General features: G+C 51.8%; 2 protein-coding genes across 2 annotated transcripts in view; one reads left to right on the forward strand and one right to left on the reverse strand.

The window, feature by feature from the left end:
* Positions 1–20,548, reverse strand: part of LOC134983565 (lactase/phlorizin hydrolase-like) — a 744,668-nt gene that overhangs the window by 203,905 nt on the left and 520,215 nt on the right. The gene's annotated exons all lie outside the window — the stretch shown is intronic.
* LOC134983560 (oocyte zinc finger protein XlCOF6-like) overlaps positions 12,845–20,548 on the forward strand; it is a 75,977-nt gene continuing 68,273 nt past the window's right edge. Inside the window, exon 1 of the mRNA XM_063949215.1 lies at positions 12,845–12,915. The gene's annotated coding sequence lies outside the window, so the exon portion shown is untranslated. The remainder of the gene's footprint in view (positions 12,916–20,548) is intronic.

The raw sequence follows: 20,548 nt of genomic DNA on the forward strand, positions 1-20,548 counted from the left end.
TGTCAGTCAGCGCACCAACACACTCCTCAGTCACCGGCTTGGTGTCAGTCAGCGCACCAACACACTCCTCAGTCACCGTGTTGGTGTCAGTCAGTGCACTGCACCAACACACTCCTCAGTCACCTGCTCAGTGTCAGTCAGCCCACCAACACACTCGTCAGTCACCGGGTCAGTGAGCGCACTAACACACTCCTCGGCCACTGGGTCGGTGTCAGTCAGTGCACTGCACCAACACACTCGTCAGTCAGCGCACTGCACCAACACACTTGTCAGTCAGCGCACTGCACCAACGGACCAACACACTCATCAGTCACCTGATCAGTGTCAGTCAGCGCACCAACACACTCATCAGTCACCTGGTCAGTGTCAGTCAGCGCACCAACGTACTCCTCAGTCACCTGGTCAGTGTCAGTCAGCGCACCAACACACTCCTCAGTCACCTGGTCAGTGTCAGTCAGCACACCAACACACTCGTCAGTCAGCGCACTGCACCAACACACTTGTCAGTCAGCGCACTGCACCAACGGACCAACACACTCATCAGTCACCTGGTCAGTGTCAGTCAGCGCACCAACACACTTCTCAGTCACCTGGTCAGTGTCAGTCAGCGCACCAATGCACTCCTCAGTCACCTGGTCAGTGTCAGTCAGCGCACCAACACACTCCTCAGTCACCTGGTCAGTGTCAGTCAGCGCACTAACACACCCCTCAGTCACCTGGTCAGTGTCAGTCAGCGCACCAACACACTCCTCAGTCACCTGGTCAGTGTCAGTCAGCACACCAATACACTCGTCAGTCAGCGCACTGCACCAACACACTTGTCAGTCAGGGCACTGCACCAACGGACCAACACACTCATCAGTCACCTGGTCAGTGTCAGTCAGCGCACCAACACACTCATCAGTCACCTGGTCAGTGTCAGTCAGCGCACCAACGCACTCCTCAGTCACCTGGTCAGTGTCAGTCAGCGCACCAACACACTCCTCAGTCACCTGGTCAGTTTCAGTCAGCGCACCAACACACTCCTCAGTCACCTGGTCAGTGTCAGTCAGCGCACCAACACACTCCTCAGTCACCCGGTCAGTGTCAGTCAGCGCAGCAACACACTCCTCAGTCACCGGGTCAGTGAGCGCACTAACACACTCCTCAGCCACTGGGTCGGTGTCAGTCAGCGCACTGCACCAACGCACTCATCAATCACCTGGTCAGTGTCAGTCAGCGCACCAACCCACTCCTCAGTCACTGGGTCGGTGTCAGTCAGCGCAGCAACACACTCCTCAGTCACCGGGTTGGTGTCAGTCAGCGCACCAACACAATCCTCAGTCACCGGGTTGGTGTCAGTCAGTGCACTGCACCAACACACTCCTCAGTCACCTGCTCAGTGTCTGTCAGCGCACCAACCGACTCCTCAGTCACCGACACAGTGTCAGTCAGCGCACCAACACACTCGTCAGTCACCGGGTCAGTGAGCGCACTAACACACTCCTCGGCCACTGGGTCGGTGTCAGTCAGCGCACTGCACCAACACACTCGTCAGTCAGCGCACTGCACCAACACACTTGTCAGTCAGCGCACTGCACCAACGGACCAACACACTCATCAGTCACCTGGTCAGTGTCAGTCAGCGCACCAACACACTCATCAGTCACCTGGTCAGTGTCAGTCAGCGCACCAACACACTCCTCAGTCACCTGGTCAGTGTCAGTCAGTGCACCAACACACTCCTCAGTCACCTGGTCAGTGTCAGTCAGCACACCAACACACTCGTCAGTCAGCGCACTGCACCAACACACTTGTCAGTCAGTGCACTGCACCAACGCACTCATCAATCACCTGGTCAGTGTCAGTCAGCGCACCAACCCACTCCTCAGTCACTGGGTCGGTGTCAGTCAGCGCACTAACACACTCCTCGGCCACTGGGTCGGTGTCAGTCAGCGCACTGCACCAACACACTCGTCAGTCAGCGCACTGCACCAACACACTTGTCAGTCAGCGCACTGCACCAACGGACCAACACACTCAGCAGTCACCTGGTCAGTGTCAGTCAGCGCACCAACACACTCATCAGTCACCTGGTCAGTGTCAGTCAGCGCACCAACGCACTCCTCAGTCACCTGGTCAGTGTCAGTCACTGCACCAACACACTCCTCAGTCACCTGGTCAGTGTCAGTCAGCACACCAACACACTCGTCAGTCAGCGCACTGCACCAACACACTTGTCAGTCAGCGCACTGCACCAACGCACTCATCAATCACCTGGTCAGTGTCAGTCAGCGCACCAATCCACTCCTCAGTCACTGGGTCGGTGTCAGTCAGTGCACCAACACACTCCTCAGTCACCTGGTCAGTGTCAGTCAGCGCACCAACACACTCGTCAGTCAGCGCACTGCACCAACACACTTCTCAGTCAGTGCACTGCACCAACGCACTCATCAATCACCTGGTCAGTGTCAGTCAGCGCACCAACCCACTCCTCAGTCACTGGGTCGGTGTCAGTCAGCGCACTAACACACTCCTCGGCCACTGGGTCGGTGTCAGTCAGCGCACTGCACCAACACACTCGTCAGTCAGCGCACTGCACCAACACACTTGTCAGTCAGCGCACTGCACCAACGGACCAACACACTCAGCAGTCACCTGGTCAGTGTCAGTCAGCGCACCAACACACTCATCAGTCACCTGGTCAGTGTCAGTCAGCGCACCAACGCACTCCTCAGTCACCTGGTCAGTGTCAGTCACTGCACCAACACACTCCTCAGTCACCTGGTCAGTGTCAGTCAGCACACCAACACACTCGTCAGTCAGCGCACTGCACCAACACACTTGTCAGTCAGCGCACTGCACCAACGCACTCATCAATCACCTGGTCAGTGTCAGTCAGCGCACCAATCCACTCCTCAGTCACTGGGTCGGTGTCAGTCAGCGCACCAACACACTCCTCAGTCACTGGGTCGGTGTCAGTCAGCGCACCAACACACTCCTCAGTCACCTGGTCAGTGTCAGTCAGCGCACCAACACACTCCTCAGTCACCTGGTCAGTGTCAGTCAGCGCAGCAACACACTCCTCAGTCACCGGGTTGGTGTCAGTCAGCGCACCAACACACTCCTCAGTCACCGGGTTGGTGTCAGTCAGTGCACTGCACCAACACACTCCTCAGTCACCTGCTCAGTGTCTGTCAGCGCACCAACCGACTCCTCAGTCACCGACACAGTGTCAGTCAGCGCACCAACACACTCGTCAGTCACAAGGTCAGTGAGCGCACTAACACACTCCTCGGCCACTGGGTCGGTGTCAGTCAGCGCACTGCACCAACACACTCGTCAGTCAGCGCACTGCACCAACACACTTGTCAGTCAGCGCACTGCACCAACGGACCAACACACTCATCATTTACCTGGTCAGTGTCAGTCAGCGCACCAACACACTCATCAGTCACCTGGTCAGTGTCAGTCAGCGCACCAACGCACTCCTCAGTCACCTGGTCAGTGTCAGTCAGCGCACCAACACACTCCTCAGTCACCTGGTCAGTGTCAGTCAGCACACCAATACACTCGTCAGTCTGCGCACTGCACCAACACACTTGTCAGTCAGCGCACTGCACCAACGGACCAACACACTCATCAGTCACCTGGTCAGTGTCAGTCAGCGCACCAACACACTCATCAGTCACCTGGTCAGTGTCAGTCAGCGCACCAACGCACTCCTCAGTCACCTGGTCAGTGTCAGTCAGCGCACCAACACACTCCTCAGTCACCTGGTCAGTGTCAGTCAGCGCACCAACACACTCGTCAGTCACCTGGTCAGTGTCAGTCAGCGCACCAACACACTCCTCAGTCACCGGGTTGGTGTCAGTCAGTGCACTGCACCAACACACTCCTCAGTCACCTGCTCAGTGTCAGTCAGCCCACCAACACACTCGTCAGTCACCGGGTCAGTGAGCGCACTAACACACTCCTCGGCCACTGGGTCGGTGTCAGTCAGCGCACTGCACCAACACACTCGTCAGTCAGCGCACTGCACCAACACACTTGTCAGTCAGTGCACTGCACCAACGGACCAACACACTCATCAGTCACCTGGTCAGTGTCAGTCAGCGCACCAACACACTCATCAGTCACCTGGTCAGTGTCAGTCAGCGCACCAACGCACTCCTCAGTCACCTGGTCAGTGTCAGTCAGCGCACCAACACACTCCTCAGTCACCTGGTCAGTGTCAGTCAGCACACCAACACACTCGTCAGTCTGCGCACTGCACCAACACACTTGTCAGTCTGCGCACTGCACCAACGGACCAACACACTCATCAGTCACCTGGTCAGTGTCAGTCAGCGCACCAACACACTTATCAGTCACCTGGTCAGTGTCAGTCAGCGCACCAATGCACTCCTCAGTCACCTGGTCAGTGTCAGTCAGCGCACCAACACACTCCTCAGTCACCTGGTCAGTGTCAGTCAGCGCACTAACACACCCCTCAGTCACCTGGTCAGTGTCAGTCAGCGCACCAACACACTTCTCAGTCACCTGGTCAGTGTCAGTCAGCACACCTATACACTCGTCAGTCAGCGCACTGCACCAACACACTTGTCAGTCAGCGCACTGCACCAACGGACCAACACACTCATCAGTCACCTGGTCAGTGTCAGTCAGCGCACCAACACACTCATCAGTCACCTGGTCAGTGTCAGTCAGCGCACCAACGCACTCCTCAGTCACCTGGTCAGTGTCAGTCAGCGCACCAACACACTCCTCAGTCACCTGGTAAGTGTCAGTCAGCGCACCAACACACTCCTCAGTCACCTGGTCAGTGTCAGTCAGCGCAGCAACACACTCCTCAGTCACCGGGTCAGTGAGCGCACTAACACACTCATCAGCCACTGGGTTGGTGTCAGTCAGCGCACTGCACCAACGCACTCATCAATCACCTGGTCAGTGTCAGTCAGCGCACCAACCCACTCCTCAGTCACTGGGTCGGTGTCAGTCAGCGCAGCAACACACTCCTCAGTCACCGGGTTGGTGTCAGTCAGCGCACCAACACAATCCTCAGTCACCGGGTTGGTGTCAGTCAGTGCACTGCACCAACACACTCCTCAGTCACCTGCTCAGTGTCTGTCAGCGCACCAACCGACTCCTCAGTCACCGACACAGTGTCAGTCAGCGCACCAACACACTCGTCAGTCACCGGGTCAGTGAGCGCACTAACACACTCCTCGGCCACTGGGTCGGTGTCAGTCAGCGCACTGCACCAACACACTCGTCAGTCAGCGCACTGCACCAACACACTTGTCAGTCAGCGCACTGCACCAACGGACCAACACACTCATCAGTCACCTGGTCAGTGTCAGTCAGTGCACCAACACACTCCTCAGTCACCTGGTCAGTGTCAGTCAGCACACCAACCCACTCCTCAGTCACTGGGTCGGTGTCAGTCAGCGCACTAACACACTCCTCGGCCACTTGGTCAGTGTCAGGAGTGCACTAACACACTCCTCAGTCACCTGGTCAGTGTCAGTCAGCACACCAACCCACTCCTCAGTCACCTGGTCAGTGTCAGTCAGCGCACTAACACACCCCTCAGTCACCTGGTCAGTGTCAGTCAGCACACCAACACACTCCTCAGTCACCGGGTCAGTCAGCGCAGCAACACACTCCTCAGTCACCTGGTCAGTGTCAGTCAGCGCACTGACACACTCCTCAGTCACCAGGTCGTTGTCAGTCAGCGCACTAACACACCCCTCAGTCACCTGGTCGTTGTCAGTCAGCGCACTAACACACTCCTCAGTCACCTGGTCAGTGTCAGTCAGCGCACTGACACACTCCTCAGTCACCGGGTCAGTGTCAGTCAGTGCACTAACACACTCCTTAGTCACCAGGTCGTTGTCAGTCAGCGCTCTAACACACCCCTCAGTCACCAGGTCGTTGTCAGTCAGCGCACTAACACACCCCTCAGTCACCAGGTCGTTGTCAGTCAGCGCACTAACACACCCCTCAGTCACCAGGTCGTTGTCAGTCAGCGCACTAACACACCCCTCAGTCACCAGGTCGTTGTCAGTCAGCGCACTAACACACCCCTCAGTTACCAGGTCGTTGTCAGTCAGCGCACTAACACACTCCTCAGTCACCTGGTCAGTGTCAGTCAGCGCACTAACACACTCCTCAGTCACCAGGTCGTTTTCAGTCAGCGCACTAACACACCCCATCAGTCACCAGGTCGTTGTCAGTCAGCGCACTAACACACCCCTCAGTCACCAGGTCGTTGTCAGTCAGCGCACTAACACACCCCTCAGTCACCAGGTCGTTGTCAGTCAGCGCACTAACACACCCCTCAGTCACCAGGTCGTTGTCAGTCAGCGCACTAACACACCCCTCAGTCACCAGGTCGTTGTCAGTCAGCGCACTAACACACCCCTCAGTCACCAGGTCGTTGTCAGTCAGCGCACTAACACACCCCTCAGTCACCAGGTCGTTGTCAGTCAGCGCACTAACACACCCCTCAGTCACCAGGTTGTTGTCAGTCAGCGCACCAACACACTCCTCAGTCACCAGGTCGTTGTCAGTCAGCGCACTAACACACCCCTCAGTCACCTGGTCAGTGTCAGTCAGCGCACCAACACACCCCTCAGTCACCTGGTCAGTGTCAGTCAGCACACTAACACACCCCTCAGTCACCAGGTCGTTGTCAGTCAGCGCACCAACACACTCCTCAGTCACCTGGTCAGTGTCAGTCAGCACACCAACCCACTCCTCAGTCACTGGGTCGGTGTCAGTCAGCGCACTAACACACTCCTCGGCCACTGGGTCAATGTCAGGAGTGCACTAACACACTCCTCAGTCACCTGGTCAGTGTCAGTCAGCACACCAACCCACTCCTCAGTCACCTGGTCAGTGTCAGTCAGCGCACTAACACACCCCTCAGTCACCTGGTCAGTGTCAGTCAGCACACCAACACACTCCTCAGTCACCGGGTCAGTCAGCGCAGCAACACACTCCTCAGTCACCTGGTCAGTGTCAGTCAGCGCACTGACACACTCCTCAGTCACCAGGTCGTTGTCAGTCAGCGCACTAACACACCCCTCAGTCACCTGGTCGTTGTCAGTCAGCGCACTAACACACTCCTCAGTCACCTGGTCAGTGTCAGTCAGCGCACTGACACACTCCTCAGTCACCGGGTCAGTGTCAGTCAGCGCACTAACACACTCCTTAGTCACCAGGTCGTTGTCAGTCAGCGCACTAACACACCCCTCAGTCACCAGGTCGTTGTCAGTCAGCGCACTAACACACCCCTCAGTCACCAGGTCGTTGTCAGTCAGCGCACTAACACAACCCTCAGTCACCAGGTCGTTGTCAGTCAGCGCACTAACACACCCCTCAGTTACCAGGTCGTTGTCAGTCAGCGCACTAACACACTCCTCAGTCACCTGGTCAGTGTCAGTCAGCGCACTAACACACTCCTCAGTCACCAGGTCGTTTTCAGTCAGCGCACTAACACACCCCATCAGTCACCAGGTCGTTGTCAGTCAGCGCACTAACACACCCCTCAGTCACCAGGTCGTTGTCAGTCAGCGCACTAACACACCCCTCAGTCACCAGGTCGTTGTCAGTCAGCGCACTAACACACCCCTCAGTCACCAGGTCGTTGTCAGTCAGCGCACTAACACACCCCTCAGTCACCAGGTCGTTGTCAGTCAGCGCACTAACACACCCCTCAGTTACCAGGTCGTTGTCAGTCAGCGCACTAACACACTCCTCAGTCACCTGGTCAGTGTCAGTCAGCGCACCAACACACTCCTCAGTCACCTGGTCAGTGTCAGTCAGCGCACTAACACACCCCTCAGTCACCTGGTCATTGTCAGTCAGCGCACTAACACACTCCTCAGTCACCAGGTCGTTGTCAGTCAGCGCACTAACACACCCCTCAGTCACCAGGTCGTTGTCAGTCAGCGCACTAACACACCCCTCAGTCACCAGGTCGTTGTCAGTCAGCGCACTAACACACCCCTCAGTTACCAGGTCGTTGTCAGTCAGCGCACTAACACACCCCTCAGTCACCTGGTCAGTGTCAGTCAGCGCACCAACACACTCCTCAGTCACCTGGTCAGTGTCAGTCAGCGCACTAACACACCCCTCAGTCACCAGGTCGTTGTCAGTCAGCGCACTAACACACCCCTCAGTCACCAGGTCGTTGTCAGTCAGCGCACTAACACACTCCTCAGTCACCAGGTCGTTGTCAGTCAGCGCACTAACACACCCCTCAGTCACCGGGTCGTTGTCAGTCAGCGCACTAACACACCCCTCAGTCACCAGGTCGTTGTCAGTCAGCGCACTAACACACCCTCAGTCACCAGGTCGATGTCAGTCAGCGCACTAACACACCCCTCAGTCACCAGGTCGTTGTCAGTCAGCGCACTAACACACCCCTCAGTCACCAGGTCGTTGTCAGTCAGCGCACTAACACACCCCTCAGTCACCAGGTCATTGTCAGTCAGCGCACTAACACACCCCTCAGTCACCTGGTCAGTGTCAGTCAGCGCACTAACACACCCCTCAGTCACCTGGTCAGTGTCAGTCAGCGCACTAACACACCCCTCAGTCACCAGGTCGTTGTCAGTCAGCGCACTAACACACCCCTCAGTCACCAGGTCGTTGTCAGTCAGCGCACTAACACACTCCTCAGTCACCAGGTCGTTGTCAGTCAGCGCACTAACACACCCCTCAGTCACCAGGTCGTTGTCAGTCAGCGCACTAACACACCCCTCAGTCACCAGGTCGTTGTCAGTCAGCGCACTAACACACCCCTCAGTCACCAGGTCGTTGTCAGTCAGCGCACTAACACACCCCTCAGTCACCAGGTCGTTGTCAGTCAGCGCACTAACACACCCCTCAGTCACCAGGTCGTTGTCAGTCAGCGCACTAACACACCCCTCAGTCACCAGGTCGTTGTCAGTCAGCGCACTAACACACCCCTCAGTCACCAGGTCGTTGTCAGTCAGCGCATTAACACACCCCTCAGTCACCAGGTCGTTGTCAGTCAGCGCACTAACACACCCCTCAGTCACCAGGTCGTTGTCAGTCAGCGCACTAACACACCCCTCAGTTACCAGGTCGTTGTCAGTCAGCGCACTAACACACTCCTCAGTCACCTGGTCAGTGTCAGTCAGCGCACCAACACACTCCTCAGTCACCTGGTCAGTGTCAGTCAGCGCACTAACACACCCCTCAGTCACCTGGTCATTGTCAGTCAGCGCACTAACACACTCCTCAGTCACCAGGTCGTTGTCAGTCAGCGCACTAACACACCCCTCAGTCACCAGGTCGTTGTCAGTCAGCGCACTAACACACCCCTCAGTCACCAGGTCGTTGTCAGTCAGCGCACTAACACACCCCTCAGTTACCAGGTCGTTGTCAGTCAGCGCACTAACACACCCCTCAGTCACCTGGTCAGTGTCAGTCAGCGCACCAACACACTCCTCAGTCACCTGGTCAGTGTCAGTCAGCGCACTAACACACCCCTCAGTCACCAGGTCGTTGTCAGTCAGCGCACTAACACACCCCTCAGTCACCAGGTCGTTGTCAGTCAGCGCACTAACACACTCCTCAGTCACCAGGTCGTTGTCAGTCAGCGCACTAACACACCCCTCAGTCACCGGGTCATTGTCAGTCAGCGCACTAACACACCCCTCAGTCACCAGGTCGTTGTCAGTCAGCGCACTAACACACCCTCAGTCACCAGGTCGATGTCAGTCAGCGCACTAACACACCCCTCAGTCACCAGGTCGTTGTCAGTCAGCGCACTAACACACCCCTCAGTCACCAGGTCGTTGTCAGTCAGCGCACTAACACACCCCTCAGTCACCAGGTCATTGTCAGTCAGCGCACTAACACACCCCTCAGTCACCAGGTCGTTGTCAGTCAGCGCACTAACACACCCCTCAGTCACCTGGTCAGTGTCAGTCAGCGCACTAACACACCCCTCAGTCACCAGGTCGTTGTCAGTCAGCGCACTAACACACCCCTCAGTCACCAGGTCGTTGTCAGTCAGCGCACTAACACACTCCTCAGTCACCAGGTCGTTGTCAGTCAGCGCACTAACACACCCCTCAGTCACCAGGTCGTTGTCAGTCAGCGCACTAACACACCCCTCAGTCACCAGGTCGTTGTCAGTCAGCGCACTAACACACCCCTCAGTCACCAGGTCGTTGTCAGTCAGCGCACTAACACACCCCTCAGTCACCAGGTCGTTGTCAGTCAGCGCACTAACACACCCCTCAGTCACCAGGTCGTTGTCAGTCAGCGCACTAACACACCCCTCAGTCACCAGGTCGTTGTCAGTCAGCGCACTAACACACCCCTCAGTCACCACGTCGTTGTCAGTCAGCGCACTAACACACCCCTCAGTCACCAGGTCGTTGTCAGTCAGCGCACTAACACACCCCTCAGTCACCAGGTCGTTGTCAGTCAGCGCACTAACACACCCCTCAGTCACCAGGTCGTTGTCAGTCAGCGCACTAACACACTCCTCAGTCACCAGGTCGTTGTCAGTCAGCGCACTAACACACCCCTCAGTCACCAGGTCGTTGTCAGTCAGCGCACTAACACACCCCTCAGTCACCAGGTCGTTGTCAGTCAGCGCACCAACACACTCCTCAGTCACCAGGTCGTTGTCAGTCAGCGCACTAACACACCCCTCAGTCACCTGGTCAGTGTCAGTCAGCGCACCAACACACCCCTCAGTCACCTGGTCAGTGTCAGTCAGCACACTAACACACCCCTCAGTCACCAGGTCGCTGTCAGTCAGCGCACCAACACACCCCTCAGTCACCTGGTCAGTGTCAGTCAGCACACTAACACACCCCTCAGTCACCAGGTCGTTGTCAGTCAGCGCACTAACACACCCCTCAGTCACCAGGTCGTTGTCAGTCAGCGCACCAACACACTCCTCAGTCACCAGGTCGTTGTCAGTCAGCGCACTAACACACCCCTCAGTCACCTGGTCAGTGTCAGTCAGCGCACCAACACACCCCTCAGTCACCTGGTCAGTGTCAGTCAGCACACTAACACACCCCTCAGTCACCAGGTCGTTGTCAGTCAGCGCACCAACACACCCCTCAGTCACCAGGTCGTTGTCAGTCAGCACACTAACACACCCCTCAGTCACCAGGTCGTTGTCAGTCAGCGCACCAACACACTCCTCAGTCACCAGGTCGTTGTCAGTCAGCGCACTAACACACCCCTCAGTCACCAGGTCAGTGTCAGTCAGCGCACCAACACACCCCTCAGTCACCTGGTCAGTGTCAGTCAGCACACTAACACACCCCTCAGTCACCAGGTCGTTGTCAGTCAGCGCACCAACACACCCCTCAGTCACCTGGTCAGTGTCAGTCAGCACACTAACACAACCCTCAGTCACCAGGTCGTTGTCAGTCAGCGCACTAACACACCCCTCAGTTACCAGGTCGTTGTCAGTCAGCGCACTAACACACTCCTCAGTCACCTGGTCAGTGTCAGTCAGCGCACTAACACACTCCTCAGTCACCAGGTCGTTTTCAGTCAGCGCACTAACACACCCCATCAGTCACCAGGTCGTTGTCAGTCAGCGCACTAACACACCCCTCAGTCACCAGGTCGTTGTCAGTCAGCGCACTAACACACCCCTCAGTCACCAGGTCGTTGTCAGTCAGCGCACCAACACACTCCTCAGTCACCAGGTCGTTGTCAGTCAGTGCACTAACACACCCCTCAGTCACCTGGTCAGTGTCAGTCAGCGCACCAACACACCCCTCAGTCACCTGGTCAGTGTCAGTCAGCACACTAACACACCCCTCAGTCACCAGGTCGTTGTCAGTCAGCGCACCAACACACTCCTCAGTCACCTGGTCAGTGTCAGTCAGCGCACCAACACACTCCTCAGTCACCTGGTCAGTGTCAGTCAGCGCACCAACACACTCCTCAGTCACCTGGTCAGTGTCAGTCAGCGCACTAACACACCCCTCAGTCACCAGGTCGTTGTCAGTCAGCACACTAACACACTCCTCAGTCACCTGGTCAGTGTCAGTCAGCGCACCAACACACTCCTCAGTCACCTGGTCAGTGTCAGTCAGCGCACCAACACACTCCTCAGTCACCTGGTCAGTGTCAGTCAGCGCACTAACACACCCCTCAGTCACCAGGTCGTTGTCAGTCAGCACACTAACACACTCCTCAGTCACCTGGTCAGTGTCAGTCAGCGCACCAACACACTCCTCAGTCACCTGGTCAGTGTCAGTCAGCGCACTAACACTCTCTCCAGCCACTGAGTGACACTGGGAATAGGGAACGAGGTCGTCTCAGGTGCTGAGTAAAATTGCGCCTCACTCTGCAGCTGTCTGCGGTCCACTGGGATACTGTGACTCACAGGCGGCTCAGTGAAAGTGTCTTGAGGGATTTCATCTCCCACAACTGTGTGTGCAGCACCTCAAAGCTGAATAGGGAGGGTCTCATGTCCAAGTCAGGGGCAGAGGGTGAGGGCCCCAGGATAATCGCCCTGTCACCTTCTTTAATATGTCCCTGACAGGTAGTGTGAGCACTATTACATACTACAAGCACACCCCAAGTGTCAGGGGCCTCTGTGCCTGAAGAATCGGCGGCCATGTTCTCATAATACAGCAGAGACTTCTCATGTTTCTATAGCAACATACCATCTGTGTCATGTGACTAAAAATCATCCAATCACACACTGACAAAAAAATCACTAGAGTAGCACACTTTACATTATGTAATGACAGGCGGCGGCCATCTTGTTGTTGTCTCCCAGTCGTCATGTCGAATCACATCTGCAGGATTACAGCACGTGATGCAGCCGGGGGCGGAGCCACAATCCCTTCCAGCAGCCATTATCCGATCTGGTGGTCTACAAGCTGATGTTACCCAGAGACCCCTGAGGTGATGTATATCCCCCCATAGTGTTATATATAGGAGAGAGGACCGTACAGTGATATATGAGGGGGAATAACACAGCTCCCGGCACACACTGATATGTGGTATTATTATTATATAGAGGAGAGGGGACCGTACAGTGATATATGAGGGGGAATAACACAGCTCCCGGCACACACTGATATGTGGTATTATTATTATATAGGGGAGAGGGGACCGTACAGTGATATATGAGGAGGAATAACACAGCTCCCGGCACACGCTGATATGTGGTATTATTATTATATAGGGGAGAGGGGACCGTACAGTGATATATGAGGAGGAATAACACAGCTCCCGGCACACACTGATATGTGGTATTATTATTATATAGGGGAGAGGGGACCGTACAGTGATATATGAGGAGGAATAACACAGCTCCCGGCACACGCTGATATGTGGTATTATTATTATATAGGGGAGAGGGGACCATACAGTGATATATGAGGAGGAATAACACAGCTCCCGGCACACACTGATATGTGGTATTATTATTATATAGGGGAGAGGGGACCGTACAGTGATATATGAGGAGGAATAACACAGCTCCCGGCACACGCTGATATGTGGTATTATTATTATATAGGGGAGAGGGGACCGTACAGTGATATATGAGGAGGAATAACACAGCTCCCGGCACACACTGATATGTGGTATTATTATTATATAGGGGAGAGGGGACCGTACAGTGATATATGAGGAGGAATAACACAGCTCCCGGCACACGCTGATATGTGGTATTATTATTATATAGGGGAGAGGGGACCATACAGTGATATATGAGGAGGAATAACACAGCTCCCGGCACACACTGATATGTGGTATTATTATTATATAGGGGAGAGGGGACCGTACAGTGATATATGAGGGGGAATAACACAGCTCCCGGTACACACTGATATGTGGTATTATTATTATTATATAGGGGAGAGGGGACTGTACAGTGATATATGAGGGGGAATAATACAGCTCCCGGCACACTGATATGTGATATTATTATTATATAGGGGAGAGGGGACCGTACAGTGATATATGAGGAGGAATAACACAGCTCCCGGCACACACTGATATGTGGTATTATTATTATATAGAGGAGAGGGGATCGTACAGTGATATATGAGGGGGAATAACACAGCTCCCGGCTCACACTGATATGTGGTATTATTATTATATAGGGGAGAGGGGACCATACAGTGATATATGAGGGGGAATAACACAGCTCCCGGCACACACTGATATGTGGTATTATTATTATATAGGGGAGAGGGGACCGTACAGTGATATATGAGGGGGAATAACACATCTCCCGGCACACACTGATATGTGGTATTATTATTATATAGGGGAGAGGGGACCGTACAGTGATATATGAGGAGGAATAACACAGCTCCCGGCACACACTGATATGTGGTATTATTATTATATAGGGGAGAGGGGACCGTACAGTGATATATGAGGAGGAATAACACAGCTCCCGGCACACGCTGATATGTGGTATTATTATTATATAGGGGAGATGGGACCGTACAGTGATATATGAGGAGGAATAACACAGCTCCCGGCACACACTGATATGTGGTATTATTATTATATAGGGGAGAGGGGACCGTACAGTGATATATGAGGAGGAATAACACAGCTCCCGGCACACACTGATATGTGGTATTATTATTATATAGAGGAGAGGGGACCGTACAGTGATATATGAGGAGGAATAACACAGCTCCCGGCACACTGATATGTGGTATTATTATTATATAGGGGAGAGGGGACCGTACAGTGATATATGAGGTGGAATAACACAGCTCCCGGCACACACTGATATGTGGTATTATTATTATATAGGAGAGAGAGGACCGTACAGTGATATATGAGGAGGAATAACACAGCTCCCGGCACACACTGATATGTGGTATTATTATTATATAGGGGAGAGGGGACCGTACAGTGATATATGAGGAGGAATAACACAGCTCCCGTCACACGCTGATATGTGGTATTATTATTATATAGGGGAGAGGGGACCGTACAGTGATTTATGAGGGGGAATAACACAGCTCCCGGCACACACTGATATGTGGTATAATTATTATATAGGGGAGAGGGGACCGTACAGTGATATATGAGGGGGAATAACACAGCTCCCGGCACACGCTGATATGTGGTATTATTATTATATAGGGGAGAGGGGACCGTACAGTGATATATGAGGTGGAATAACACAGCTCCCGGCACACACTGATATGTGGTATTATTATTATATAGGGGAGAGGGGACTGTACAGTGATATATGAGGGGAATAACACAGCTCCCAGCACACGCTGATATGTGGTATTATTATTATATAGGGGAGAGGGGAACGTACAGTGATATATGAGGAGGAATAACACAGCTCCCGGCACACGCTGATATGTGGTATTATTATTATATAGGGGAGAGGGGACCGTACAGTGATATATGAGGAGGAATAACACAGCTCCCAGCACACTGATATGTGCTATTATTATTATATAGGGGAGAGGGGACAGTACAGTGATATATGAGGGGGAATAACACATCTCCCGGCACACACTGATATGTGGTATTATTATTATATAGGGGAGAGGGGACCGTACAGTGATATATGAGGGGGAATAACACAGCTCCCGGCTCACGCTGATATGTGGTATTATTATTATATAGAGGAGAGGTGACCGTACAGTGATATATGAGGAGGAATAACACAGCTCCCGGCACACACTGATATGTGGTATTATTATTATATAGGGGAGAGGGGACAGTACAGTGATATATGAGGGGGAATAACACAGCTCCCGGCTCACGCTGATATGTGGTATTATTATTATATAGAGGAGAGGTGACCGTACAGTGATATATGAGGAGGAATAACACAGCTCCCGGCACACACTGATATGTGGTATTATTATTATATAGAGGAGAGGGACCATACAGTGATATATGAGGGGGAATAACACAGCTCCCGGCACACGCTTATATGTGGTATTATTATTATATAGGGGAGAGGGGACAGTACAGTGATATATGAGGGGGAATAACACAGCTCCCGGCACACACTGATATGTGGTATTATTATTATATAGGGGAGAGGGGACAGTACAGTGATATATGAGGGGGAATAACACAGCTCCCGGCACACACTGATATGTGGTATTATTATTATTATTATATAGGGGAGAGGGGACCGTACAGTGATATATGAGGGGGAATAACACAGCTCCCGGCACACGCTGATATGTGGTATTATTATTATATAGAGGAGAGGGGACAGTACAGTTATATATGAGGAGGAATAACACAGCTCCCGGCACACACTGATATGTGGTATTATTATTATATAGGGGAGAGGGGACAGTACAGTGATATATGAGGGGGAATAACACAGCTCCCGGCACACACTGATATGTGGTATTATTATTATTATTATATAGGGGAGAGGGGACCGTACAGTGATATATGAGGGGGAATAACACAGCTCCCGGCACACGCTGATATGTGGTATTATTATTATATAGAGGAGAGGGGACCGTACAGTGATATATGAGGAGGAATAACACAGCTCCCGGCACACACTGATATGTGGTATTATTATTATATAGGGGAGAGGGACCATACAGTGATATATGAGGGGGAATAACACAGCTCCCGGCACACGCTTATATGTGGTATTATTATTATTATTATATAGGGGAGAGGGGACCGTACAGTGATATATGAGGGGGAATAACACAGCTCCCGGCACACGCTGATATGTGGTATTATTATTATATAGAGGAGAGGGGACCGTACAGTGATATATGAGGAGGAATAACACAGCTCCCGGCACACACTGATATGTGGTATTATTATTATATAGGGGAGAGGGACCATACAGTGATATATGAGGGGGAATAACACAGCTCCCGGCACACACTGATATGTGGTATTATTATTATATAGGGGAGAGGGGACCGTACAGTGATATATGAGGGGGAATAACACAGCTCCCGGCACACACTGATATGTGGTATTATTATTATATAGGAGAGAGGGGACAGTACAGTGATATATGAGGGGGAATACCACAGCTCCCGGCACACACTGATATGTGTTATTATTATTATTATTATATAGGGGAGAGGGGACCGTACAGTGATATATGAGGGGGAATAACACAGCTCCCGGCACACGCTGATATGTGGTATTATTATTATATAGAGGAGAGGGGACCGTACAGTGATATATGATGAGGAATAACACAGCTCCCGGCACACACTGATATGTGGTATTATTATTATATAGAGGAGAGGGGACTGTACAGTGATATATGAGGGGGAATACCACAGCTCCCGGCACACACTGATATGTGTTATTATTATTATTATTATATAGGGGAGAGGGGACCGTACAGTGATATATGAGGGGGAATAACACAGCTCCCGGCACACGCTGATATGTGGTATTATTATTATATAGAGGAGAGGGGACCGTACAGTGATATATGATGAGGAATAACACAGCTCCCGGCACACACTGATATGTGGTATTATTATTATATAGGGGAGAGGGGACAGTACAGTGATATATGAGGGGGAATAACACAGCTCCCGGCACACGCTGATATGTGGTATTATTATTATATAGGGGAGAGGGGACCGTACAGTGATATATGAGGGGAATAACACAGCTCCCGGCACACGCTGATATGTGGTATTATTATTATATAGGGGAGAGGGGACCGTACAGTGATATATGAGGAGAAATAACACAGCTCCCGGCACACGCTGATATGTGGTATTATTATTATATAGGGGAGAGGGGACCGTACAGTGATATATGAGGGGGAATAATACAGCTCCCGGCACACGCTGATATGTGGTATTATTATTATATAGGGGAGAGGGGACCGTACAGTGATATATGATGGGGAATAACACAGCTCCCGGCACACACTGATATGTGGTATTATTATTATATAGGGGAGAGGGGACCGTACAGTGATATATGAGGAGGAATAACACTGCTCCCGGCACACACTGATATGTGGTATTATTATATAGGGGAGAGGGGACCGTACAGTGATATATGAGGGGGAATACCACAGCTCCCGGCACACGCTGATATGTGGTATTATTATTATATAGAGGAGAGGGGACCGTACAGTGATATATGAGGGGGAATAACACAGCTCCCGGCACACACTGATATGTGGTATTATTATTATATAGGAGAGAGGGGACAGTACAGTGATATATGAGGAGGAATAACACAGCTCCCGGCACACGCTGATATGTGGTATTATTATTATATAGGGGAGAGGGGACCGTACAGTGATATATGAGGGGAATAACACAGCTCCCGGCACACACTGATATGTGGTATTATTATTATATAGGAGAGAGGGGACAGTACAGTGATATATGAGGGGGAATAACACAGCTCCCGGCACACACTGATATGTGGTATTATTATTATATAGGGGAGAGGGGACCGTACAGTGATATATGAGGAGGAATAACACAGCTCCCGGCACACGCTGATATGTGGTATTATTATTATATAGGGGAGAGGGGACCGTACAGTGATATATGAGGGGAATAACACAGCTCCCGGCACACGCTGATATGTGGTATTATTATTATATAGGGGAGAGGGGACAGTACAGTGATATATGAGGAGGAATAACACATCTCCCGGCACACGCTGATATGTGGTATTATTATTATATAGGGGAGAGGGGACCGTACAGTGATATATGAGGAGGAATAACACAGCTCCCGGCACACGCTGATATGTGGTATTATTATTATATAGGGGAGAGGGGACCGTACAGTGATATATGAGGGGGAATAACACAGCTCCCGGCACACACTGATATGTGGTATTATTATTATATAGAGGAGAGAGGACCGTACAGTGATATATGAGGGGGAATAACACAGCTCCCAGCACACGCTGATATGTGGTATTATTATTATATAGAGGAGAGGGGACCGTACAGTGATATATGAGGAGGAATAACACAGCTCCCAGCACACGCTGATATGTGGTATTATTATTATATAGGGGAGAGGGGACAGTACAGTGATATATCAGGGAAATAACACAGCTCCCGGCACACACTGATATGTGGTATTATTATTATATAGGGGAGAGGGGACCGTACAGTGATATATGAGGGGGAATAACACAGCTCCCGGCACACACTGATATGTGGTATTATTATTATATAGAGGAGAGAGGACCGTACAGTGATATATGAGGGGGAATAACACAGCTCCCGGCACACACTGATATGTGGTATTATTATTATATAGGGGAGAGGGGACCGTACAGTGATATATGAGGAGGAATAACACAGCTCCCGGCACACGCTGATATGTGGTATTATTATTATATAGAGGAGAGAGGACCGTACAGTGATATATGAGGGGGAATAACACAGCTCCCGGCACACACTGATATGTGGTATTATTATTATATAGGGGAGAGGGGACCGTACAGTGATATATGAGGAGGAATAACACAGCTCCCGGCACACGCTGATATGTGGTATTATCATTATATAGGGGAGAGGGGACCGTACAGTGATATATGAGGGGGAATAACACAGCTCCCGGCACACACTGATATGTGGTATTATTATTATATAGAGGAGAGGGGACAGTACAGTGATATATGAGGAGGAATAACACAGCTCCCGGCACACGCTGATATGTGGTATTATTATTATATAGAGGAGAGGGGACCGTACAGTGATATATGAGGGGGAATAACACAGCTCCTGGCACACACTGATATGTGGTATTATTATTATATAGGGGAGAGGGGACCGTACAGTGATATATGAGGGGGAATAACACAGCTCCCGGCACACACTGATATGTGGTATTATTATTATATAGAGGAGAGGGGACCGTACAGTGATATATGAGGAGGAATAACACAGCTCCCGGCACACACTGATATGTGGTATTATTATTATATAGGGGAGAGGGGACCGTACAGTGATATATGAGGGGGAATAACACAGCTCCCGGCACACGCTGATATGTGGTATTATTATTATATAGGGGAGAGGGGACCGTACAGTGATATATGAGGGGAATAACACAGCTCCCGGCACACGCTGATATGTGGTATTATTATTATATAGGGGAGAGGGGACCGTACAGTGATATATGAGGAGGAATAACACAGCTCCCGGCAGATACTGATATGTGGTATTATTATTATTATATAGGGGAGAGGGGACCGTACAGTGATATATGAGGAGGAATAACACAGCTCCCGGCACACGCTGATATGTGGTATTATTATTATATAGGGGAGAGGGGACCGTACAGTGATATATGAGGGAGAATAACACAGCTCCCGGCACACGCTGATATGTGGTATTATTATTATATAGGGGAGAGGGGACCGTACAGTGATATATGAGGAGGAATAACACTGCTCCCGGCACACACTGATATGTGTTATTATTATATAGGGGAGAGGGGACCGTACAGTGATATATGAGGGGGAATAACACAGCTCCCAGCACACGCTGATATGTGGTATTATTATTATATAGAGGAGAGGGGACCGTACAGTGATATAT

The sequence above is a fragment of the Pseudophryne corroboree genome (assembly GCF_028390025.1).
Source record: "Pseudophryne corroboree isolate aPseCor3 chromosome 3 unlocalized genomic scaffold, aPseCor3.hap2 SUPER_3_unloc_18, whole genome shotgun sequence".
In the NCBI taxonomy this organism is placed as follows: Eukaryota; Metazoa; Chordata; class Amphibia; order Anura; family Myobatrachidae; genus Pseudophryne; species Pseudophryne corroboree.